A 24,156-nucleotide genomic window follows, 5' to 3' on the forward strand; every position below is an offset into this window, starting at 1 on the left:
GCAAGTGCCCCTTGAAGCTATTCACTACTCTGACTTGGAAATAGATCACTGTTCCTTCACTGTCACTAAGTCAAAGTACCAGATCCTTTCTCCTGAATAGCTTTTGGGCATCCCTAGACCAAACAACAGTGGCTGTTCAAGAAGGCAGCTCACCACCACCTTCTCAAAGGCAACAAATACCAGCCCATCTTGAGACGCCCACATTCTGTGAATTAATAGAGAAAAAAGTAATTGAATTAGATTGCAAATAGCTGAAGCTCTAGTACAAACCTCAGTTGGAACCAACAGTTAGTTTACTAACCTGAAAACAACCCATTTATCATGGCTCCCTATCTCCTAGTTAGCCAGCCCTCTTATCAGTGGAAATAGATCACTCCCTACACTTATATCTTATGCTGTCAACTGCTTTTGCAGTGGTACCTTACCAGAAGGCTTTTTGGAAATCTAAACCTGGTTTCATCTTATCCATGCTGCTTACTACATCTTTAAAAAGGAACACTCAAAAGTGTACCAAACAATATATTCCTTTCACAAAGCAAATTAAACTCCAATTATGTCTTACTTAAACTTCTTAATAAATGGACTGTAGCATTCTCTAAATTGATGGATGTTAGACTAACAAGCCAATTAGTTTCCTGTTCTATATCCCCCTCCTTGTGGAGTTATTTGTGGTTTTCCAATCCACAGTGAGCTTCCAAACTTCCCAGAGTCTGGAAAAGCACAACTTATGCCTCCACTGCCTCCTCAGACACTTGTTAAATAAAGAATTTTAGGATACAGGCCTAGTCCAGACGACTTGTCAGTTTCCACTCCAATTAGTTGTCCTAAATATTTTTCCTTTTCTGATTGTGATCATGATTGTTTTAAATTGCTCCCTCTATTTAACCCTTTTGATTATCTCCAATTATTGAGAAGCTTTTATTGTCTTCTACTGTGAAAACAGTTACTAGCTCAAAGTCTGTGCCATTACCATGTTTCCATGAACTCCCCAGACCCATGTTTATAATTAATGTGTAGCTTAAGTAGAGATTTGGAGTAGCCTTTACTGTAATTTATATTTCTTGCTGTTTAGCCTGGTATTCTTCTTTTTAAAAAGTTATCCTTTGCTGGTCATTAAACATTTGAATCTCCTGGCCTACCAGTGATCTTTATCTTACTTTTTCTTCCAATTTGATGCCTTAGCTTTGAGTTAGCCACAGATGGTTCATCCTTCTTAGAGGATCACTTTCTCAGGGTATATTGTTACAGTCCTGACCAAACCTCTTTAAATCATATCAAGGAGATTACCCAGACCCTAACTTTTATCTCATTTAAAAGGCAAGTGTAAGACCTGCGTTCCAGATGTGACTAGTAGGCAAACTACTAGGCTTAAGCAAAACAGATTTTATCACCACAGTTAAAATACAAGCACAAGAAGAATTGGCATAATTTCTAACTCTATTGAAATACTTAACAAAATAATATTATTTAGCCACTACTCATCATCAACTGTTCCAATGTAGCAACACCGCATAGGCAAACGCAAATCCAGCAAAACAGATTTCCCTCACTTCCTATCTTCCAGTCAAGAAGCAGCAACACCAACCGAATGAATCTAGCAGCTTCAACTCCAAAAACCCCACCTTCAACAACTGAAAGCAAAAAACTAAAACCCAGGCCCGCGTGAGCCTAACTCTACCCACTCATGCTTCTTTTATCTACTACTTTTTAAAAAATACCTAAAATCTATTAACTCTGCTCCATGGAGCAGACACCTTGGCACCAGATTTATAACACTGCTCTTAAAGAGAACCAGGACAGAACAAATTCCTCTTAAAAGGCAGATATTTTTGTTGTGAGTTATAACATACATCTTTAAAATTTGTGCTACTGCTTATCTTTTCTTTTTAAAGGAAAGTAGACTGGCAAAAATAAGCTGACTCCGTATTTATACATTTGTTAATGTATAAGTTTAAGACACTAGCTTCAGATCCAGGTTTCCTCACACACTGACTGGAGATGTCATATTATGATCATTCTTTCAGATAAGGTGGCAGATAACTTTGTCATATCAACAGATGAAAGAATACGTTTTCCATCAACAAAACATTAGAGCTCAAAAAACAGAAACAAAATTGCCGAGACGCCAAGCATATATTTCCTTTCTTGTGATTAAGAGATCATTTCAAAAATGGAAATAAATGACATTTATGCATTGTTCAGAACACACAAAGCCGAACTTTGAGACAGAAACCTGAACTTAAATAATACCCGATTCTGATGCAACAAACTGCTGTACCCGAGTGGTAAAATTATGAACTCATGCCAATTCTTTTGTACACCAAGATGTCTAGCATGCCCATGCTGTTGACGAGAAATGCAGAGGAGGCCCATTATGTTATCTCTTGTTGTGGGAAAAATCAAACAGGCTGGTTATGGAGCTGCAAAAACGTAGGAGCAGTTCATCTAAACCCTTCCCGCAAATAATGTAGTCAACCCGATTTCAAATTAAATGTAAAACTTTTGTTCGATGAATTAGTAACTAGACTAAGCAGTGTGACAAATACTGGAATTGTCTCCATTTAGAGACAGAGGAGTTAGAACAAGCTTGTTCTGAGTGCAAGCACCTACTTCAGTTGGAAATGACTGACCTTTATTTGGATTGATAGTTTATGGCTTTACTCTCAGATCAAATGGAAATGATCAATTTGAATTTACTACTTTGGGAAAAAGTCAAAAGATGATATCTGTAATAGATGTCTCACCCAAGGTATCCAAATCTAATTGAGTCAAATTCCTTCTGGCTGGAGCCAAGTTTCTGACAATGTATCCATCTGTAGTTTCTTTTACCTCTGATCTCTCAAAGTGAGAATGATTGGAACTAAAACAGTTTGATTAAGTGTAAGTAGAATTCATTTGTGCCAATTTACACATTTGACAAAATACAATGAAATACCAGGTTGGTGCCTCATAATTCTCAGATTTTCTTGTCTAGAGTCCTGCCATATGATTTTTTTGGGGGAGTTGGGGGGGTGGTGAAAGAGGGTGAAGGCAGCACTAAGGGTCTTCGCATTCTTCCACAACACATGCACCTGCCCCCACCCCCCACACGCACACTAAATTACATACCTTTCAGGCAGCATTTAACACCGACATATTTTGATCCAGAGGATCGATATTTAATGCATTATGATGAGTTTTACTAGAACTTCCACGTTTAGGTGGGGTCCATCATGGGTGCCATAGGCACATGCATTACTTATCCTAAATTGAATGGATCAAAGACTGCTCTTGACAACTTTTATGCAAAGGAGTACAATGTTGAAAAACTATTTAAATAAACTATGTTTTACTTCATCATAAATTTCTGTTATTAGTTTAGCCTGATCTAAATTGACTGTCAGCATACTGTCCTTCTGCTAATTTGTCAAGTTCAGACACAGCGACATCATGTCCCACTTCCTGATAATATTAAGAAAGGTTCATTGTTCAGCGAATGGCATGATATTTCAGCTATTCAATACATCAGATCAAGGCTTAGTTTGGAGGAAGCATGAGATTCTCTAGGGAGAGCCAAGTTTCACAGAGTGCTTAAAAAAAAAAGGGACAGTACCTCAGATGGGATGCGGGGGGGGGGGGGGGGGGGGGGGGGGGGCGGCGCTGTGGGGTGGAGGAGCGAGAGCGAGAGACACACGAGTATTCGGATTCAAAATGAAAACACTGGATCTTGCCAACAATAACAGTCCAGTATATACACTAGCATAACATATTGTGCAGAGTCATGTGGCAAAAAATAAATTCTGACCCATATTTCTCCATATAAATTCTCACCCAAGAGATTAAGGGTATCAGGGCAATACTGAAACTACTTCAAGGCTAATGGCAGGACCTACACACAGAAAACATCTTAAAGCAGATTCATAGCAAATTTCTTCAACTGCACCAGTAGCAAGTAAATTTTCCAAAGGTTAAGACAGCAATTGCTGCAATTTGGATTGTTTGTGGTTGAATCAGTTTGACTTAACATGATGCACATTGCTCATTTCAGGAACTATTTAAAAATATTGCATCAGATATTCCAATTTCCAGTTTGTTCAGACAATTGTTTTTAACTAATGTACAAGTTCCTGGGTTGCTTAACAACTCAATGACTTAATAACTTAATGACTTTTACTCAAGAGCCAGTGCCACACCTGTTCTGAACAAACAAGACTAACTGGTTGGCTTGCATCACACCTCAACTGGCTATTCCTGGTACAATAATAAAGAACCCACTTATAATAATTATTCCCATGGATGATCAAAGGTGTTCATGTTCAGTAGCATATCCACTGAGGCAGGTGAAGTTACAGAGGTAGAAGTTGTCAGTCTTTGTAATAGAGATGGTAGAACTCTGATATTTTAAAACAACCTGTTTCACCATGACAAAGGACAGAGATGGAATTGGTAGTGATGATCCAGAAATGGTGGTGGGGCAAAAGACTAGAACTGCTGTCTTCCCAATGTTTAAGTGGAGGAAAGTGCAGGGCATCCAAGACAAAGTCAGACAAATTAATCCTACAACGTGTCAGCCACAGAGGGGTTCAGATGACAGTGCTAAAGAGCAGCCCGTAAAACAAGGCAAAAAAGAACAGACTACAGAAATATTTGGGGGACTGCAGGGCGAAGGAAGAAAGGCTATTGCTGATGATGCTGTAATTAAGCTTGGATAAGAAAGCAGAACTACAAGGGCAATCCCATACAGCTCAGCAACACATTTAATTCAATTCAAAATACCTCATCTTCATATAAAACATAAAATGCTTAGAAAAGCTACTGAACTAAGAGTGCACTGCGTTCTTCAGAGTGCCGAGCACCCAACTGGAGGAGATAATTTGACACTGTCTGATATAAATGGGAACCAACGTAAGGTGACAACTATCAAAAAACAAATTGAAATCTAATTAGAGATCAGGGAGCCAAGTATTCCATCAACTATTGGCTGGCCAAGTTTAAAATTAAAATTAAAATTAAAATTAAAATCAGCACTTAAAGCTCAGAAACAGGACATTCAGATTCACAGCTCAAGGCACTATTTATGTTCCGCACATCTTCACCCATCCACCTGGATGCCTTTTCCAACTAGAAAAGGATTCAAGTTTAGAGGTAGAATTCAAATTGGGTGGCTCTGTCCTAAGCTGACACGAGCACTCACTTTGCAAATGACATTGTTTCCTCAAATCCAATTTAGAAGTCCAAGTTTACCAAGACATTAATGGCAGGCGTAGAGGAAATAGGATTGCACTAAAACCTTGTCCCATCACTTCCCTCTCAAAACATTTCAGAGTAAGTTTAAGGCTGATGCTTGGAATGAATACACTTCCTTAAATGAAGAACAGTTGAGCAAGTCAGATATAAATGTCAATAATTTTGAAGACCAAGATGTGATCTTAGTAAATAAACAGATTTTGAGGGGACTTGATAGGGTAGATGTGGAGTGATTTTTTTTTCCCCTTGTTTGTTGTGGTGGCAGGGGGTGGAAATCTATAAGTAGAGAGTACAGTTTCAAAATAAGTTGTGTCCCTCATTGAGGAAGAGAGAAATTTCTTCTCTCAGAAGGTCAAACTTTGTAATTCACTCTTTGAGAGAACAATGGAGGCTGGGGTGGAAAATATGACTACATTCAAGGCTAAGTCAGGAGGATTTTTGGATGACAAGGGAGTAAAGGATTGTGGGAACAAATAGGATAGTGGAGTGAAGGCCACAAAACAGATCAGCCATGATCTTGTTGAATTGCTCAGCAGGCTGCACAGGCAAAGTGGCCTGCTCCAGTTTCCTTATGAACTGAAACAGCTCTTCTCCCACTATTGTGGATAACCAATCACCCATTGGAGAAAAGGTTTAGAAGCAATAATTAACTTTGAAAAGCATTAATGAGATGGGACAAATAGATTTATGAAAGGAAAATCATGCTTAGTTTAACAAATATACTGGTGTTTTTTTTGAGGATGTAACTAGTAGAATAGATAAGTGAGAATCAGTGGGTGTGGTGTTTTTGGATTTTCATAAGGCTTTTGATAAGGTCTTACATAAAAAGGTTAGTGGGCAAAATTAAAGCACACAGCATGGGGTTAATAGAGTTTGTTGTTAGTCAGGAAACAGAGTGGGAATAAATGGGTATTTTTCTAAGTGGCAGGCTGTGACAAGTGGTGTACCATATATGTATTTATATGTAATGACCTAGATGTGAGGAAAATGCAAGTTGAGCAAGTGGGCTAAACATTTACTAAATGCAATACAATATGGCTAAATGTGAAGTTTATACACTTCAGAGTGAAAAAGAGAAAGGCAAAGTATTATTTAAATCGTGATATATTGAGAAATGTAATGTCAAAATAAAAAATGCTTTGGATGTTCTTGTACACCAGTTAATGAAAATGGACAGGTGGTGCAACAAACAAACAAACAAACCAGGAAGGCAAAATGATATGTTGGCCTTCACTGCAAGAGAATGAGTTCAGAAGTAGGAATGTCTTACTGCTGTTATGCAGGGCCTTGGCAAGACCAAACCTGGAGTATTGCACATGGTTTTGGTCTCCCTACCTCAGAGAGGGATATACCTGCCATAGATGGAGTGCAGCAGAGGTTCATGGAGCTGATACTGGAAACGGCAGGACTGTTGTATAAGAGGTTGGGTTAATTGGGCCTGTTTTTAGAGTTTAGAATGAACAGAGGGGATCTGTTTGAAACATATAAAGTTCTAACAGGGCTGGACAGACTAAATGCAGGGATAGTTGGGAGTCTAGAACCAGGGGTCACAGTCTAAGGGATAGGCCATTTAGGACTGAAATGGGGAAAGATTTCGTTACTCAAAGGGTAGTGAACCTGTGGAATTAGCTATCACAGAATGTCGTGGAGGCCAAGTGGCTGAATATATTGAAAAGGAGATTACTTTTAGATTTTAAAAGTATCAAGGGGCATTGGTGGGGAGTGAAGCAGGATACGACATTGAGATAAAGGATTAGCTACGATCATATTGAATGGTGGAACTGGCTTGAAGGGCAAAATGGCCTACTTCTACTCATATTTTGTGTCTCTTTACTTTTGCTGCTACACATGGATGGCCAGTGACTTCACCTGGCCACAGGGAGATCACAGCCATTATCTGCACATACACTGCCAAAGAGTGGGGTGGGGGGGGGGGGGGGGTGTGGGCGGCGGCGGCTTAGGCCCAGTTAGAGTGGGACAGAGACAGGGAGAGAGAGAGTGAGGCTTCCATAGCGGAGGCCATGGCATCTGTTACTGCATTCCTACATGAGGAGGAGGAGTGCAGCAGAGAATCTGGGAAGGACTGTAAGGCAGCTAGAGAGGGGCAGATGGCAACATCTTTATTTTTGAAAGGCAAGGCTCTGACCCTGCACCCCCTTTTTGCTCTTTTTTTTTGTTAGCCCCAGTTTCCTGTATTATATCCTGCTGGAACTTCTGGCAGCATCACCCTGGAGTCTGTCTCTGCTGCCTCTGTGGCTCCAAAATTACATAGTGGGTCTCTTTGCACGTGCACACCTTTGGTGTTTGCAGCCAACAAAAAAAAAGTTGACTCAGATGAGGGGAAACTAAATGAGGAAGAATTACTGACTCCAACATCACAACAATTGAACAAACAACAGTCATTAAGCCCTAGGTGTTTCAGTAAGATATTAATTTCAATGACATATGTCAGTTCACGGCCCCCATACACAAATGGACTCCCATTCAGTCCCTGACACAGAAAGAAAGGCATTAACTTCGCACAAACTTCATCTCAGCCCACGGAATAGCTGGTAATGGGAAACAAAAAAAAGCAACAATGCTGCAACATGGACTTGCATAAAACAGAATAATTTGCAGATAGCGCAGGGGGATTTAACCTGTGCTGGAGCTTGGTAATAGCAACGCTTCCAATGCCCTTGAGCAACATATTCACCAACTATTAAATAAAAGCATTTCCATTTTAAAATAAGCTTTAAAATGACTCAAAACTGGCTTTGAGTCTTTTGAGGAGACATACGGTGTCTTTTTTAAAAAAAGCATCTGTGGGAGCTCGGTGGGTGTTGTGAAAGCTTAACTGAAGAATGAGATCATGGACCGAATGCCACAATCAAGCTGCCTCTCAATTACAACCCACTATATAACCACACAAATATTACAGTTATACAATCCTGCCGTGAGTTGTCATTCACATGCTAAATTGCTTGTTTCAAAAAAAACCAACAGTTCTTAGAATTGTCTCTAATCCATCTTTGTTTGCAGTAGCTAAATCCAGTGTGAAATTAGTTCAAGCTCAGCTTCCAGATTTATCACAACTTGAATGTTTTGCCTTCATGTTATCTTCAGGGGAAACAGTCTCCACCCCTTGGCACCAATTCCAGAACACTCACTTCTATCCACTGGCAGGTTACAATCTCTGGTCTTTCAGTTCAGAGAATTAAAAAGGAACCCACACTTGGGTAAGAAAGTGCCACAGATAGGTAGAAGACCAGCCTTCAATACGTGATTAGCTTTAATGCAATGCACATCCACTTTCAACTTAATTGTCATCAGTTGCTGCACACTGGACTACAATAGGACAGGGAGATTTCTTTTGCCTTAATGAGGCTAAGTGTCACATCCAGTCACAAAGTCAGAAACCCTAGTCTGATTGTATTCCACGAAGTAACTTTGCTAATATATCAGTCACTTTCTACGTTCACTGTAGAACACGAACATTGCTCCTCCCCCCCCCCCCCCCCCCCCACCCCGATCAGTGTCAAGCTGGTAGTATACAGATTAGAAACAATTCACCAGTGACTTCGGCATACTGCACTTTCAACAAGCTAGGAGTTGTGCAACATGGGATACTCGAGTTATGTGTCATAAAGTTATATTAATATATCAGAGGATGACCCTTATTCTATGGCACTTCTTGATGCATTGACTTTAGTATTAAGTGAAGGCAGTTGTTAGTATGATGGTGATATCACTGGACTAGTAATTTAGAGTACAAGACTAATGTTCTAAAGACATGGGTTTGAATTCCACCATGGTGGATGCGGATGCTTAAATTAGATTTCAGTAAAACAGAACTGGAATTAAAAGCGGAGGTACAAGTGTAACTATTGGTAAAAAAAAAATCAGATGAGTATTTTAAATTTAATTTCCTACTTCTAAGGAAATCTGCCATCCTCACCTGCTCTGGTGCACATGACTAGACCCACAGCAATATGGTTTATTCTTAACTGCACCTTGAAATGGCCTAGAAAGGCATTTAGTTCACAGGAAATTTAGGATGACTAATAAACCAAAGATGTCCACATCCCATGAATGTATAAAAGTAAGCTTTGTAAACGCAACTTGTAAATCAGAAATCACCTGCACAGAAAAGTTAGTATTAATAGGGTGGACGTCCATGCTGTACAAAATACATTGATTGAAAATGTCCCAGTAGAGCTAAGGTTATTGAATTACTACCAATTAGGCAATTATTTATATTGCTATATTTCCATTGGTTTTCATTCCTCTACAATTGCATTTGTGTTTTTGCCAAAGAGGTGACTTTGAATCCCTCAGTCTCCTCTCTGCAATGTCCCACCTATCTGTTTTCTTTCACTTGTCTTTCTGATAACTATTTTGGACAATGATTCCTGCTCTCAAGTGAAGTTTTAGGGGTTACACTATAGTTTCCACTTTTGTAATCCAGCACACAAGGCAGGGCTTTCCAAAAATGAAGGTCAGGACCCCAAATGGATTTGTGAGCACTGAGGCAGCAATGGTAACCATGGAACCTTGATAGAGTTACAACAGCTGTATTCCTGTTCTCAGTTCTCACTAAAAGTGTCACAACAATTTTCAATTTGAAATGAGGTCACAATAAGAATACGAATGGGAAACATGGATTTAAAGCAAGTTGGGCACAATCAGCTGCTGAGTAACAATCCATGAACAATGCTTCATCAGACTGAGGACAGGAAAAGCCCAAACATCCACATCAGCAAACTGTACAGATTCTACAAGTAAAATTGCTGATTTACTCAAGGAGCAAATCATTGTGCACTCTGAGCACATATTTGGAAAAAGTTGACTTGAGACTGCAAAACATAATGCCAGTAAAGTCCATTTAAAATAAGTGATATAAACAAATTTAAACAATTAGCACAATATTTTGCATCGTACAGAAATACAAAATTGCCTTGTATGATTAATGAGCATGATGAAACACCAACAGACCCCATGTGACAAATTGTATTAGAGATAACAAGGTGTAGAGCTGGATGAACACAGCAGGCCAAGCAGCATCAGAGGAGCAGGAAGGCTGATGTTTCTGGTCTGGACCCTTCAGAAATGAAGGTCAGGACCCCAAATGGATTTTCAAGCACTGAGGCAGCAATGGTAACCATGGAACCTTGATAGAGTTACAACCACTGTATCCCTATTCTCAGTTCTCACTAAAAGTGTCACAACAATTTTCAATTTGAAATGAGGTCACAATAAGAATACGAATGGGAAACATGGATTTAAAGCAAGTTGGGCGCAATCAGCTGCCTAGTAACATTTCTGAAGAAGGGTCTAGACCCGAAATGTCAGCTTTCCTGCTCCTCTGATGCTGCTTGGCCTGTTGTGTTCATCCAGCTCTACACCTTGTTGTCTCTGATCTCTGGCAAATTGTACTTTTAGAGATTTTTAAAAATAAGAATTCCATAAAAAGTCAATTACCGCTGAACATAAGTAAAACTGTAACATCTATATTGTGTCAAATTGGAGAGTATACTTTCAAAAAAAAACGGAGACATCAAATGGATATGATGTCTCACACGTAGAAGCATAGAAGAATAGAAACCTTACAGTGTGGAAACAGGCCCTTCAGCCCAACAAGTCCACACCGACCTTGAGAGCATCCCATCCAGACCCATCCCCATATAACCCACCTAATTTATACACCCCTGAACACTATGGTCAATTTAACATAGCCAATCCACCTAGCCTGCACATTTTGGACTGTGCAAGGAAACCAGAGCACCCAGAGGAAGCCCATGCAGACATGGGGAGAATGTGCAAACTCCACACAGACACACAGTCACCCAAGGGTGGAACTGAACCTGAGTCCCTGGCACTGTGGGGCTGCAGTGCTAACCACTGAGCCACCGTGCTGCCTCAAATATGCAATTTGTTCCACCTCCCAATATAACAGCTTGACTGATCAAATCAAGTTTTTGGTATCAATAAACATACAGTTGTAACCACAAACCAGTTATCAGCATACTTCATAATGTTTTCTTTTCCAGTTACACAAAGTAAGTGCCAAGTAACTTTAGTCAGTGGCAACTTCACCTAAAAAGATAGTTAGCTCAAATTCACTTTTGGATGCAACACCACCTCTGACAATGCAACACTTCCATCGTAGACAGGTGAGACAGAGTAAGTTACGTGAGTGAACCATTCAGTCGAGACTTTGCTGGCTTGCTCAGGTGGCTATAAAAGATCCCATGACCTTGTTTGAATAACAGGGTTTGTCCTGGTGAATATTCCCCTTGAATGAACTGAATTACTTTTTTAAAAAGTTCTAACCCAACAGTAACGTTAAATTACATTGAGAGTGTCTGTCTATGCATTTATTGACCACAAAACTTGCTTATTCCTCCTCAAATCTTCCCATCAGGAAAGGAAAACACCAGTGTTGTTTCTGTGACATGTGAAACTTGATTCTCCTTGGTATGTTCTCTTCATGAATTTTACAAAGCATCCCTGAAAACATGGTCATTATTTGTATAAACTTAAAACGTGCAGAATTACTACTCTTCTTACACAATTCAGTATGTGAGATACTTCGATTTAAGTTTTGGTAACATCTTGACTACAACCAAGTCTTACTACTGCATACACCTTTTGGTCTGTTTCACACTGACACTGGAGTGTATCCTCGTTTGATGTCCGCAGATATTGGACAGTCATCAGGAGTGAGGATTTCACATAACTTTTTCCTCTTCAACCTAGGGGCAAGGTTGGCTACGCGAGGTGATTTCAACTAATTTAGCAGAGAGTTGGAAATCAAGTCAGAGGCCAGCCTGCTTTGCATGCGTCAGCTGCACAATAGCCATCGTACACACCAATTTCATCAATTCATCTGTTAAAACTATCATTGTTATTAAATGAGTAAGGTTGGAATCCAGACCAGTACCCGTTATTCGTTTTAAGTTTAGGGGAAAAACGGGGATACAGAGTAGGTCCTCTCTTAAAAAGAGATCTACGAGCAACATACAAGAGCGTAACTTTCTTTCTTACAGCCAACATGTTGGGAGGTTCCGGAAAATATGTCACTCAGGAAACTTCATGAAAACGACTTACCAAAAGAAGAATAAGGTGTCACCCGTCACGGAAACGACACATGTACTTCACTTTTAAATATTAACTTCCCCTTCCTGAAAATAAGATGGGGGGGGGGGGAGGTTGTTTCAATAAATATTTATGAATCCAGGCATAAGGCGAATTCTGGAGTCAATCACAGTTCCGTGCAAGTTTACTCTCGGGTTAGAACTTTTAAAATATAATTCAGTCTGATTTCCTAAAACAGAATTGAAGTACAGACCATAGATAACCTTAAGTAAAAAGTAGGACTGGGTAGAACGTAAAGCGAGCAGTACCTCTCTGATCGAGCGGAAGAAAGAAAAAGCAGCAATTGTAGGAAGTGCACAAAACTTCAGACTTGTAACCGTGACAGGAACAATTCACCAGACCAGCACTTGGTGAATGGGAAAGAGCGGGCACTCAAGGATAATCTTGTACTTCCAAAGTGATGTGGGTGAGCCCCTGCCGACTATTAATACGGAGAGAGAAACAACCAGACTGCGGCGGTCCCGAACCGTTGCAGCAGGTGGAGAGCTACTGCAAAGCTTGGTGATTCCGTTGGGTCCTAGCGCCCCATATCCAACAACCCTCGTTTCTAGAAAATAGAAATTCTCATGATTTCAGAAGCATTTGTTCGCAAAAACTGATCTTGCTTCCTTCAGCCAGATGCAAAGTAATGGAAAACTTTTACAAGTATAAAAGAAATACACCAATGTTTGTTTGTGGTAATATCAAATTCAACAGAATAGCCAACACTGGGGAACTATTAGAGATAATGGGAACTGCAGATGCTGGAGAATCCGAGATAACAAAGGCCTTGGTCTAGGCCCGAAACGTCAGCTTTCCTGCTCCTAAGATGCTGCTTGGCCTGCTGTGTTTATCCAGCTCCACACCTTGTTAACTGGGGAACTATTAGGTGAGAGGTTTGTGATGGTGACTTCAGACCTTGTCAAATAAACAATTTAAATTAATGTAGCACTTTCTGTAGTCTCTCAGGTGGATCTGCGATATTTCTTACTTATTGAATTTCTTTGAAGACAATTACATGACTGAAGTTCACAGTCATCTCGTCAAATGGAAATCAGACGAGATTAAGACAAGACTTAATAAGTTCTTGTGTTGATATTGAGGGAGGATTTTTGGCCAGCACACTAGCAGAACTTACTTGTCTTAGTATAATAGGTTTGGAAAAAAAGTGCAAAATATTTAAGAGGTAATCTTGGATTGACACATTGTTTCAGAATGGACATTTAAATATTTTCCAAGGAGTTAATATTGAAATCAAGATTATTTTGAGTTCCAGCAGTTGCAGGTTTGTAAAAGTTCTTTCTGGAGGGTTTTGATTTCTCTATGTTGGCTTTATAGACGGCAAAAATTGCAACAACGTAAAGCAATCATGATTATAATGTACAATATAAAGTATTGTGGATTTTCTGAGTAGTTTGTGAACTGATAAGTTTCTGATTTTCTAACAGGTAGCACCCAGGGGACATCTTCAACAAGTGGCATCTATGATTTATGACTTTTTTTTTACTCATTCATGGAATGTGGGCATTGCTAGCTGAGCCAGTATTTATTGTGCGTTCTGATTTGCCCTTGAGAAGATGGTGGTGAGCTGCCTTCTTAGGCTGCTCTACACCCACAATGCTGTTAGGGAGAGAATTCCAGGATTTTGACCCAGCAACACTGAAGGAATAGCAGTATATTTCCAAGTCAGGTTGGTGAGTGGCTTAGAGGGAAACTTGCATGTGGTGGTGTTCCAACAGATCTGCTCTCCTTAGTCTTTCTAGATGGAAGTCACTGTGGGTTTGGAATACCTCAGAAGCCTTCTTGCATCTTGTAGATATTCACACTGCTGCTACTTCGAATTGGTAGTGGAGGGAGTGAATGCTTATGGATGTGGTACCCATCAATTGGGCTGCTTTGTCCTGGATGGTGTTAAGCTTCTTGAGTGTTGTTGGAGCTGCACCCATCCAGGCAAGTGGGGAGTATTCCATCACACTTCTGACTTATGCCTTGTTAGTGGTGGACAGGCTTTGTGGAGTTGGGGGTGAGTTAGTTGCTGCAGTACTCCTAGCCTGTGACCTACTCTTGTAGCCACTGTGTTTAAATGGCTGGTCTAGTTGAGTTTCTGGTCAGCTGTAGCCTCCAAGATGTTGATCGTGGGGGATTCATTGATGGCAACACATTCAATGTCAAGGGGTGATGATTAGAATCTCTCTTGTAGGATATCATCATTGCCTGGCACTTTTGTAGCATGAATGTTTTTTGCCACTTTATCAGGTGTGCCATGTATATTGTCCAGGTCTTGCTGCATTTGGGCATGGTCTGCTTTAGTGTCTGAGGAGTCATGAATGCTGCTGAACACTGTGCAGTCTGAGTGGACATTGCTACTTCTGACCTTATGATAGAGGGAAGGTCATTGATGGAGCAGCTGAAGATGGTTGGACCTAGGACACTACCCCGAGGAACTAACAAAGAAATGTCCTGGAGCTGAGATGACTGACCTCCAACAACTACAGCCATCTTCCTATGTGCAGGTCACTGAGCAGGTTATTGCTCAGCAGGTGCTGCTTGGTAGCACTGTTGATGATAGCTTCCATCACTTTACTGATGATCGAGGGTAGACTAATGAGTGATAATTGACTGGTTTAGACTTGTTCTGCTTTTGTATACAGTATATACCAGGTAGTTTTTCACATTGTCAGCATAGATGCTAGTGTTGTAACTATACTGGAGCAGCTTGGCGAAGGGATGAGTAAACTTCAGGAACACAAGTCTTCAGATTCCTTGCCAGAATGTTATCAGGGACCATAACCTTGACAGTATCCAGTGCCTCCAAATATTTCTTGATATCACATGAAGTGATTAAAATTGCCTGAAGACTAGTATTTGTGATGCTGGGGATCTCTGAAGGAGGCCAAATTGGATTATGCACTCGGCACTTCTATCTGAAGGTTGCTGTGAGTCCTTCAGCCTTACCTTTTGGACTGATGTGCTGGGTTCCCTCATCATTGAGGATGGAGGTATTTGTGGAGCCTTCTCCTCCAGTGATTTGTTTAATTGTCCACCACCATTCACAACTGGATATGGCAGAGCTTAGATCTGATTTGCTGGTCGTGAAATTGCTTAGCTTTGTCTATCACTTGCTGCTTATGTTGTTTGTCATGCAAGCATTTCCGTTTGGTAGCTTCACCAGGTTGACTCCTTATTTTCATGTAAGCTTGGTGCTGCTTATGGCAAATCATCCTGCACTATTTCTTAAATCCAGGTTGATTTCTTGGCTTGAGTGGAGGATATGCTAGGCTGTGAGTTTGCAGATTATTTTCGTGTACAGTACTGCTACTGCTGATGCCCCACACCACTTTATGAATGATCAGTCTTGAGATCAAAATTTGTTGAAGTCTATCCCATTTAGCACAGTCACAGTGCCATACAATTCACAAAGGCTCCTTAGACGGCACCTTTCAAACATTCATCTCTAAGGACAAGGACAGCAGATACGATACATGGAACCACCACTATCTAGAAGTTCCCCTCCAAGCCCCTCACCATCCTGATTTGGAAATATAATGCTGTTCCTTCAGATGAAAAAGAAATTATGAAGTGCGATCATTGGATCCGAAATGTTTACTCTGTGCAGATGCTGCCAGAACTGCTAGGTTTTGACAGCAATTTCTGTTTTTGCCCTAATCATCTTTAGCTGCTTCATCAATGACCTTTCCTCCATCATAAGGTCAGAAATGGGGATATTCCAGATTATTGCACAATGTTCAGCACTATTCACGACTCCTCAGATACAAAGCAGTCCATGTTCAAGGGCAACAAGACCTGGATAATAATCAGTTCTGAATAAGTGTCACTGAATCTGACAAGTTAACTGTTTTCTCTCCTAAGATGTTGCCAGACCTGCTGAGTTTTTCCGGCAATTTCTGTTTTTGTTTTGGATTTCCAGCATCTGTAACTCTTTGGCTTCCCCCACCGCCCCCCAAAAAAAAAATGACTTGGGTGTGTGGATTACTACTGCAGTGACATTACACTGTGTCATCTCTTTCCCAGCGCATGCATGCATGAGAACTCTGTGTTGCCAGAGTGAACATCCAGGCATTTCTGTCACAATTTCTATAGCAAAGCTCAAGGTGAGTCACCCACCAAATTCAGTGGGTGCAACAAACATCAGAAGTAGAATAATGAATGTGATGTAGGGAACTATTACATAGTTCTATTTATTACATACTTGTATTATTTATTGGGTAAAGGTATTAATGAATTCACTCTCTTCCAGTTATAGTTTTCGGAAGATTTACAAGAAATTTGAATGTTGGAAGTTGAAGTATCAGAATGTATACTTTGATCTGACGAGTCTAGGACAAGGGGGCAAAGATACACGACTAAATAATTTAGCAGAGTGGATTTTTAAAAAATATATTGAATTCTGAGGCTGTAAAATATATTTGCAGAATTTATGATTTGAAATAAGAACCATGTCAATGTTTAACACTAGGTTAGATGGGTGACTGTAGGAAAAGCGAATAAAGGGATTTGGAATGGGGCAGACAAATGGAATTAGGAGGTTCCCATATGCAGGGTAAGCACCAATGTGAACTACTTGATGCAGATGGTCTGTTTCCAAGCTGCAGTGTCTGTGTTATAGTTGCTTTACTTTCAAGCAATTCACCATATGTGAAGAGTGCTCTCTGGGGTCCATGAGATGGTATCATATAAATGCAAGGCTATGCCAGCTATGCCTGCCTCTTTGTAGGTTACGTGGAACAGTCCATCTTCCGCACCTACACAGGCCCCAAACCCCACCTCTTCCTCCGGTACATTGATGACTGTATCGGCGCCGCCTCTTGCTCCCCAGAGGAGCTCGAACAGTTCATCCACTTCACCAACACCTTCCACCCCAACCTTCAGTTCACCTGGGCCATCTCCAGCACATCCCTCACCTTCCTGGACCTCTCAGTCTCCATCTCAGGCAATCAGCTTGTAACTGATGTCCATTACAAGCCCACCGACTCCCACAGCTACCTAGAATACACCTCCTCCCACCCACCCTCCTGCAAAAATTCCATCCCCTATTCCCAATTCCTCCGCCTCCGCCGCATCTGCTCCCACGATAAGACATTCCACTCCCGCACATCCCAGATGTCCAAGTTCTTGTATGGCGTACTGACCTCTACATCGCCGAGGCCAGACGCCAACTCTCCGACACCACCTCCTACCGCCTCCTCGATCATGACCCCACACCCGAGCACCAAACCATCATCTCCAACACCATTCATGACCTCATCACCTCAGGGGACCTCCCACCCACAGCCTCCAACCTCATTGTTCCCCAACCCCGCACGGCCCGTTTCTATCTCCTTCCCAAAATCCACAAACCTGCCTGCCCTGGTCGACCCATCGTCTCAGCCTGCTCCTGCCCCACCGAACTCATCTCCACCTATCTGGACTCCATTTTCTCCCCTTTGGTCCAGGAACTCCCCACCTATGTCCGTGACACCACCCACGCCCTCCACCTCCTCCAGGACTTCCAATTCCCTGGCCCCCAACACCTCATATTCACCATGGACGTCCAGTCCCTGTACACCTGCATTCCGCATGGAGATGGCCTCAAGGCCCTCCGCTTCTTCCTGTCCCGCAGGCCCGACCAGGCCCCCTCCACCGACACTCTCATCCGCCTAGCGGAACTCGTCCTCACACTCAACAACTTCTCTTTTGACTCCTCCCACTTCCTACAGACTAAGGGGGTGGCCATGGGCACCCGCATGGGCCCCAGCTATGCCTGCCTCTTTGTAGGTTACGTGGAACAGTCCATCTTCCGCACCTACACAGGCCCCAAACCCCACCTCTTCCTCCGGTACATTGATGACTGTATCGGCGCCGCCTCTTGCTCCCCAGAGGAGCTCGAACAGTTCATCCACTTCACCAACACCTTCCACCCCAACCTTCAGTTCACCTGGGCCATCTCCAGCACATCCCTCACCTTCCTGGACCTCTCAGTCTCCATCTCAGGCAATCAGCTTGTAACTGATGTCCATTACAAGCCCACCGACTCCCACAGCTACCTAGAATACACCTCCTCCCACCCACCCTCCTGCAAAAATTCCATCCCCTATTCCCAATTCCTCCGCCTCCGCCGCATCTGCTCCCACGATAAGACATTCCACTCCCGCACATCCCAGATGTCCAAGTTCTTTAAGGACCGCAACTTCCCCCCCACGGTGATTGAGAACGCCCTTGACCGCGTCTCCCGCATTTCCCGCGACACATCCCTCACACCCCGCCCCCGCCACAACCGCCCCAAGAGGATCCCCCTCGTTCTCACACACCACCCTACCAACCTCCGGATACAACGCATTATCCTCCGACACTTCCGCCATTTACAATCCGACCCCACCACCCAAGACATTTTTCCATCCCCACCCCTGTCTGCTTTCCGGAGAGACCACTCTCTCCGTGACTCCCTTGTTCGCTCCACACTGCCCTCCAACCCCACCACACCCGGCACCTTCCCCTGCAACCGCAGGAAATGCTACACTTGTCCCCACACCTCCTCCCTCACCCCCATCCCAGGCCCCAAGATGACATTCCACATTAAGCAGAGGTTCACCTGCACATCTGCCAATGTGGTATACTGCATCCACTGTACCCGGTGCGGCTTTCTCTACATTGGGGAAACCAAGCGGAGGCTTGGGGACCGCTTTGCAGAACACCTCCGCTCAGTTCGCAACAAACAACTGCACCTCCCAGTCGCAAACCATTTCCACTCCCCCTCCCATTCTCTTGATGACATGTCCATCATGGGCCTCCTGCACTGCCACAATGATGCCACCCGAAGGTTGCAGGAACAGCAACTCATATTCCGCCTGGGAACCCTGCAGCCATATGGTATCAATGTGGACTTCACCAGTTTCAAAATCTCCCCTTCCCCCACTGCATCCCTCAACCAGCCCAGTTCATCCCCTCCCCCCACTGCACCACACAACCAGCCCAGCTCTTCCCCCCCACCCACTGCATCCCAAAACCAGTCCAACCTGTCTCTGCCTCCCGAACCGGTTCTTCCTCTCACCCATCCCTTCCTCCCACCCCAAGCCGCACCCCCAGCTACCTACTAACCTCATCCCACCTCCTTGACCTGTCCGTCTTCCCTGGACTGACCTATCCCCTCCCTACCTCCCCACCTACACCCTCTCCACCTATCTTCTTTACTCTCCATCTTCGGTCCGCCTCCCCCTCTCTCCCTATTTATTCCAGTTCCCTCCCCCCATCCCCCTCTCTGATGAAGGGTCTAGGCCCGAAACGTCAGCTTTTGTGCTCCTGAGATGCTGCTTGGCCTGCTGTGTTCATCCAGCCTCACATTTTATTATCTTGCACTCTTTAATGTTCATTTTTTGTCAATGCAAGTATTCAGAAAATACAGTGTACTGTGACAATTCTCACCAAATCTCTCTCTCAATTTGTCAAGGAGATGGGATGGGACTGTCACAGAAGAACAAGAGGCAGGTTGGCATCCACAGTATCTTTTAGACCAAGGCCCAGACACAAATATTACTACTGGGCATGGTCGAAGGCAAAGGTCAGGGGATGTTTTAGGAAGAAACAGCCCATACTTAGATGAGAAACTGGCATTTCTACCACTTCTGGGACTTTTATGGAAGATTCTGGTATGTATTCTGTGATCAACTTGTGGTACACATAATGTGGATATTTGTGGGATGTTCATTTGACTTACTAATAATTAGAATAGCAAATTGACAAAATTTTGTTTATGAAAAAGTATTGCTAAACAAAGACACTTCTTGTTGAAGCTTTTTGTCTTGCAATCATCAGTGCGTTCACAAGAATACCAATAAAGGAGAATGCCAACATTTATACTGTATTACAGGAGGGTGCTGATTGATAGAAAAATTGTCAATGAAGAATGCAATAGTTCATGATGATTGACTGTTAACTGACAGATTTTGTTTAGATTTCAAACCAGACAAGATGACAGTAACTGGTCAAGGCATCACCCTGAAGTGGAAACAAGCACTGTGCATGCACATTTTTTTTCTGTCTGCAAAGATCAAGGCCCTGTATATGAATGTACATGTTTGCGGACAAAAAGAACGTATGAATGTACTGTGCCTTTTTCAACTGAGCCAAATAGGCGACAACCTTATTGTGTCATAATTTGCTTTGCACAAATGGCATTTTGCCCTTGAAAACTGTTAAAAATTTGAAAAACTTGCATAGTATTGTCTAGTGAACTTGCTGCAGAAAGTTGGGGCTCATAATTTGATTTGTTTAATTTGGATAAATGTGAGGAATTGCATTTTGGTAACACAAACTAGGGCAGGACTGACACAATTAATTTTAAGGCCCTGGGTAGTATTGTAGAACAGAGAGACCAAAGGGTTCATGTATGTAGTTCTTTGAAAGTTGCGTTGCAGGTAGACAGGTGGTTAAGAAGCAATTAGCACACTTGCCTTCATTGCTCAGACCATTTAGTGTAGGAGTTGGGATGTCATATTGAAGTTGTTCAAGACCTTGGTGAGGCCACTTTTGGAGTACTGTGTAAAGTTCTGGTTGCCCTGCTATACGAAGGATATTATTAAATTGGAGAGGTTCAGAAAAGATTTACCAGGATGTTGCCAGAACTGGAGAGTTTGAGTTATAGGGAGAGGCTCGATAGGCTGGGACTTTTTCACCGAAGCTAAGGAGGTTGAGGGGTGATCTGATGAAAGTTTATAAAATCATGAGGGGCATAGATAAGATTAATGGCAAGGGTCTTTTCCCTAAGGTGGGAGAGTTTAAAACTAGGAGGCATATTTTTAAGGTGAGAGGAGAAAGATTTTTTAAAAAGGACGAGGGGCAACATTTTTACACAGACAGTGGTTCATGTATGGAATGAACTGCCAGAGGAAGTGGTGGGTACAAGTTCAGACACAAAGTTTGAAAGATATTTGGATAAGTCCGTGAAAGGGAAAGGTTTGGAGGGATATGGGCCATGCACAGGCAGGTAGGACTAGTTTAGTTTGGGAACTTGGTCGACATGACTACTTGACCAAAGGGTCTGTTTCCACGCTGTATAACTGTATAATTAATTGTATAATCACTCTTTATGTGGATAATTCTGACTTCATTTAATGTTAATCTTTCCATCCCAAATAGGGAAAAGTTTAAACTTTGTCATTTCTGCTTGTAACACATTGTAGTTAGACATTTTAATGTCTATTTTTATGATTTTGAACTTATTTCTCACTGTCCTTTCTCTTTCCTGTCTGTAAATCCAGTCTTTCATTTCCTCCATTGATCTTTCTTTCTGTATCTGATTTGACTCAATTCATCTTTCTTCATAGTTCCTCTGCTTCTCACTGATTATAGAGACAGACTGTTGGCCCCATTGATGACTAAAGTTGCAATGCCCCATTGCCCATTATAAGCTCACCCTTTTAAAAAAAAATGTTTTGCACTGAAGGGTGTAAGTGTCCTGCTTCAAGATTAGGTCCAATATGCTTCTGTCTGGGTGATGGAAAAAAACAAACACAGCATTTCAATGAGTTTGCAATCTGTTTCTGTGTAAAATAAAACACAGTCATCTATTTATTTCAATGGCTTTCAATCTGTTGCATTGTTTTTGCCAGCAAAATAGCGTGATTGGCAATGGTTTAACCTTGGTGATTTTGGATCTGTATCTTGCACAAACACTTATCTGGTTTATGTGATGAAATTACTACCATTCATTTATTACGTTTAAGTTTGTATCATAAAACAGGTTTTGTTTTTCAAACTTAAGACCCGAGGCATCCCTGTGCAAATATGCCCTGAATTTGACATTTCTCCAGTTAGTGTTTGCTGCACCAAATAACAGCCATATGGACACAGTTTATTTATATTCAGCACCCATAGATCATTTGTTAACAAAAAATGAAACATATAAAATTCTCCTACACTGCCAAAACAGGCTGGGGTCTCATTTTCTTTGCGTCACTAATCATTTCTGCTTTTTTTAAATTGTGTGCTATTCTAAAACAGTTGTTAATCCAGCAGTTTAAAAGTGTTATATAAGTGAATTGGGTTGGTTTAAATATTGACATGTCATTTAGAGCCCAATTCAGCCCAGAATGCTGGGATACAAATCTCTTCTGTCTTCTGACTGTAACTGTACCATATGAAATAACTTTGTACATCTCAAATCTTTTTCCCACAGAGGTGGACCTGAAGTACAAAACAGTCCTTAAGTCATATGAATTGGTTAATTAACTTGGAGATCCACAGGACATCCGTGGGATGGAGAAATTTCCTACTGGTTGACAGATTTAAAAAATTCATTCACAGGATGTGGATGTCACTGGCTGAGCCAGCATTTATTGCCCATTCCTAACTGCCCTTGAGAAGGTGGTGGTGAGTCATCTTTATGAACTGGTACATATTGGTCAGTGTAGGCACCACCACAATGCTGCTAGGGAGGGAGTTCTAGGATCTTGACCCACTGACATTGAAGAAGCAGCAACATAGTTCCATGTCGTGATGATGTATGGCTTGGAGGGGGACATTCGGGTGGTTGTGATCCTAGGTATCTGTGCCCTTGTTAATCTAAATGGTCGTGGTTGTGGGTTTAGAAGATGCTACCTATGGAGCTTTCCTGCAGTGCACCTTGTAGATGGTACACTGCTACTATGGAGACTGAATGTTGAAGGTAATGGATATAGTGCCAGTCAAATGGGTTGCTTTGTCCTTAATAGCGTCAAGCCTCTTGAATGTTGTAGGAGCTGCACCCATCCGGACAAGTGGAAAATATTCTATTGCACTTCTGTGTCTTGTAGCTGGTGCACAGATATTGGGAAGTGGTTTTGTAGCATTCCACAAATAAGCCATAAAGACTGCTTAAAAGCAACGCTGAAATATTGGGATATTGATATCATTAGTTGATGATGAGAAAGTACAGTTTAAAAAAAAACCCTTGATAATTGCACCTTTCACTGTAAAACCTGTCACATTGCTGTTACCAAATGTGAAAACTGAGGGGCCTGGTCTGAAAAATCAAAATCCCTAACTCAGGTTTCGCTGCTGACTCTGCATATAGTCATTCCCAGTAAAATCAGGTGTCATTGGTGATGAAAAGACTCTGTGAAAACTGAGATGATATTCTGGCTATCTAGTTTGATATCAAAAGAAGAAAAGTGACAGTTTGACCTGAGAATGCTTGACAATGTTTTTGGGGGCCTGAAATAGGAAACCTGATTTTGATGATTCATAAATTTTATATAAGTGTTATTTAGGTGGTAGCAACATAAGTCCTTGTTTACTTTGCCTCCTCATAATTCTTTTCATTATTCTGATGTGGGTGCTCCAGAGAGATAGTTGTGAATGTTTCAGGAAAATTTCTAGCTGGCATTATGGAAAGTCCTGCCTGAGTCAGAGGGGATTACTCACAGTAGAACAGAGTGTTATTTCCCTTGTCACATTGTCAATCAGCCAGTTCCTGTTACTTATATCTGTGAAGTAAAGTGAGGGATTTTAGTTTCAGCTGCTGTGCAGGGGCAATATGAATATCACAATATAAAAGGCTTCGGAGCGCCATCTAATTGACTTGCATGTTACTTTGGTTTGAGAAATGAATTTAAATATGGTATTATCATGTTAATATCATGTATATATCATGTTAAAACCATGACTGAAATGCACAATTTTGTTGGCTCACTCATAATACTTTTTAACAACTCCAAGCCCTTTTACATGTGTTGAATTTGAGTTCTCTGTGCACACTTCTTGCTCTTGGATTGTGGCATGATCTAAAGGTTGACGGATGTTAATGAGGTTTGTCAGTTTGGGATAAATCCACCCAAAAGT

General features: G+C 41.7%; 2 protein-coding genes across 8 annotated transcripts in view; one reads left to right on the top strand and one right to left on the bottom strand.

The window, feature by feature from the left end:
* LOC125448280 (polypeptide N-acetylgalactosaminyltransferase 6-like) overlaps window positions 1-12,884 on the bottom strand; it is an 86,816-nt gene extending 73,932 nt beyond the window's left edge. For 2 of the 6 annotated variants that reach the window (XM_059643486.1, XM_059643485.1), the window contains exon 1: window positions 12,612-12,880. The gene's annotated coding sequence lies outside the window, so the exon portion shown is untranslated. Of the gene's footprint in view, window positions 1-12,315; window positions 12,390-12,611 lie in introns of those variants that run through there. The other 4 variants (XM_059643487.1, XM_059643489.1, XM_048523468.2 and 1 more) reach the window with 4 other exon arrangements.
* LOC125448282 (uncharacterized) overlaps window positions 1-24,156 on the top strand; it is a 195,582-nt gene that overhangs the window by 119,474 nt on the left and 51,952 nt on the right. The window contains exons 1-3 of one of the 2 annotated variants that reach the window (XM_059643490.1): window positions 12,458-13,231; window positions 19,787-19,985; window positions 22,514-22,707. The exons of the other annotated variant lie outside the window; for it this stretch is intronic. The gene's annotated coding sequence lies outside the window, so the exon portion shown is untranslated. Of the gene's footprint in view, window positions 1-12,457; window positions 13,232-19,786; window positions 19,986-22,513; window positions 22,708-24,156 lie in introns of those variants that run through there. 2 annotated transcript variants of the gene reach the window in all.

Source organism: Stegostoma tigrinum, chromosome X (genome assembly GCF_030684315.1).
Source record: "Stegostoma tigrinum isolate sSteTig4 chromosome X, sSteTig4.hap1, whole genome shotgun sequence".
NCBI classification, from domain to species: domain Eukaryota; kingdom Metazoa; phylum Chordata; class Chondrichthyes; order Orectolobiformes; family Stegostomatidae; genus Stegostoma; species Stegostoma tigrinum.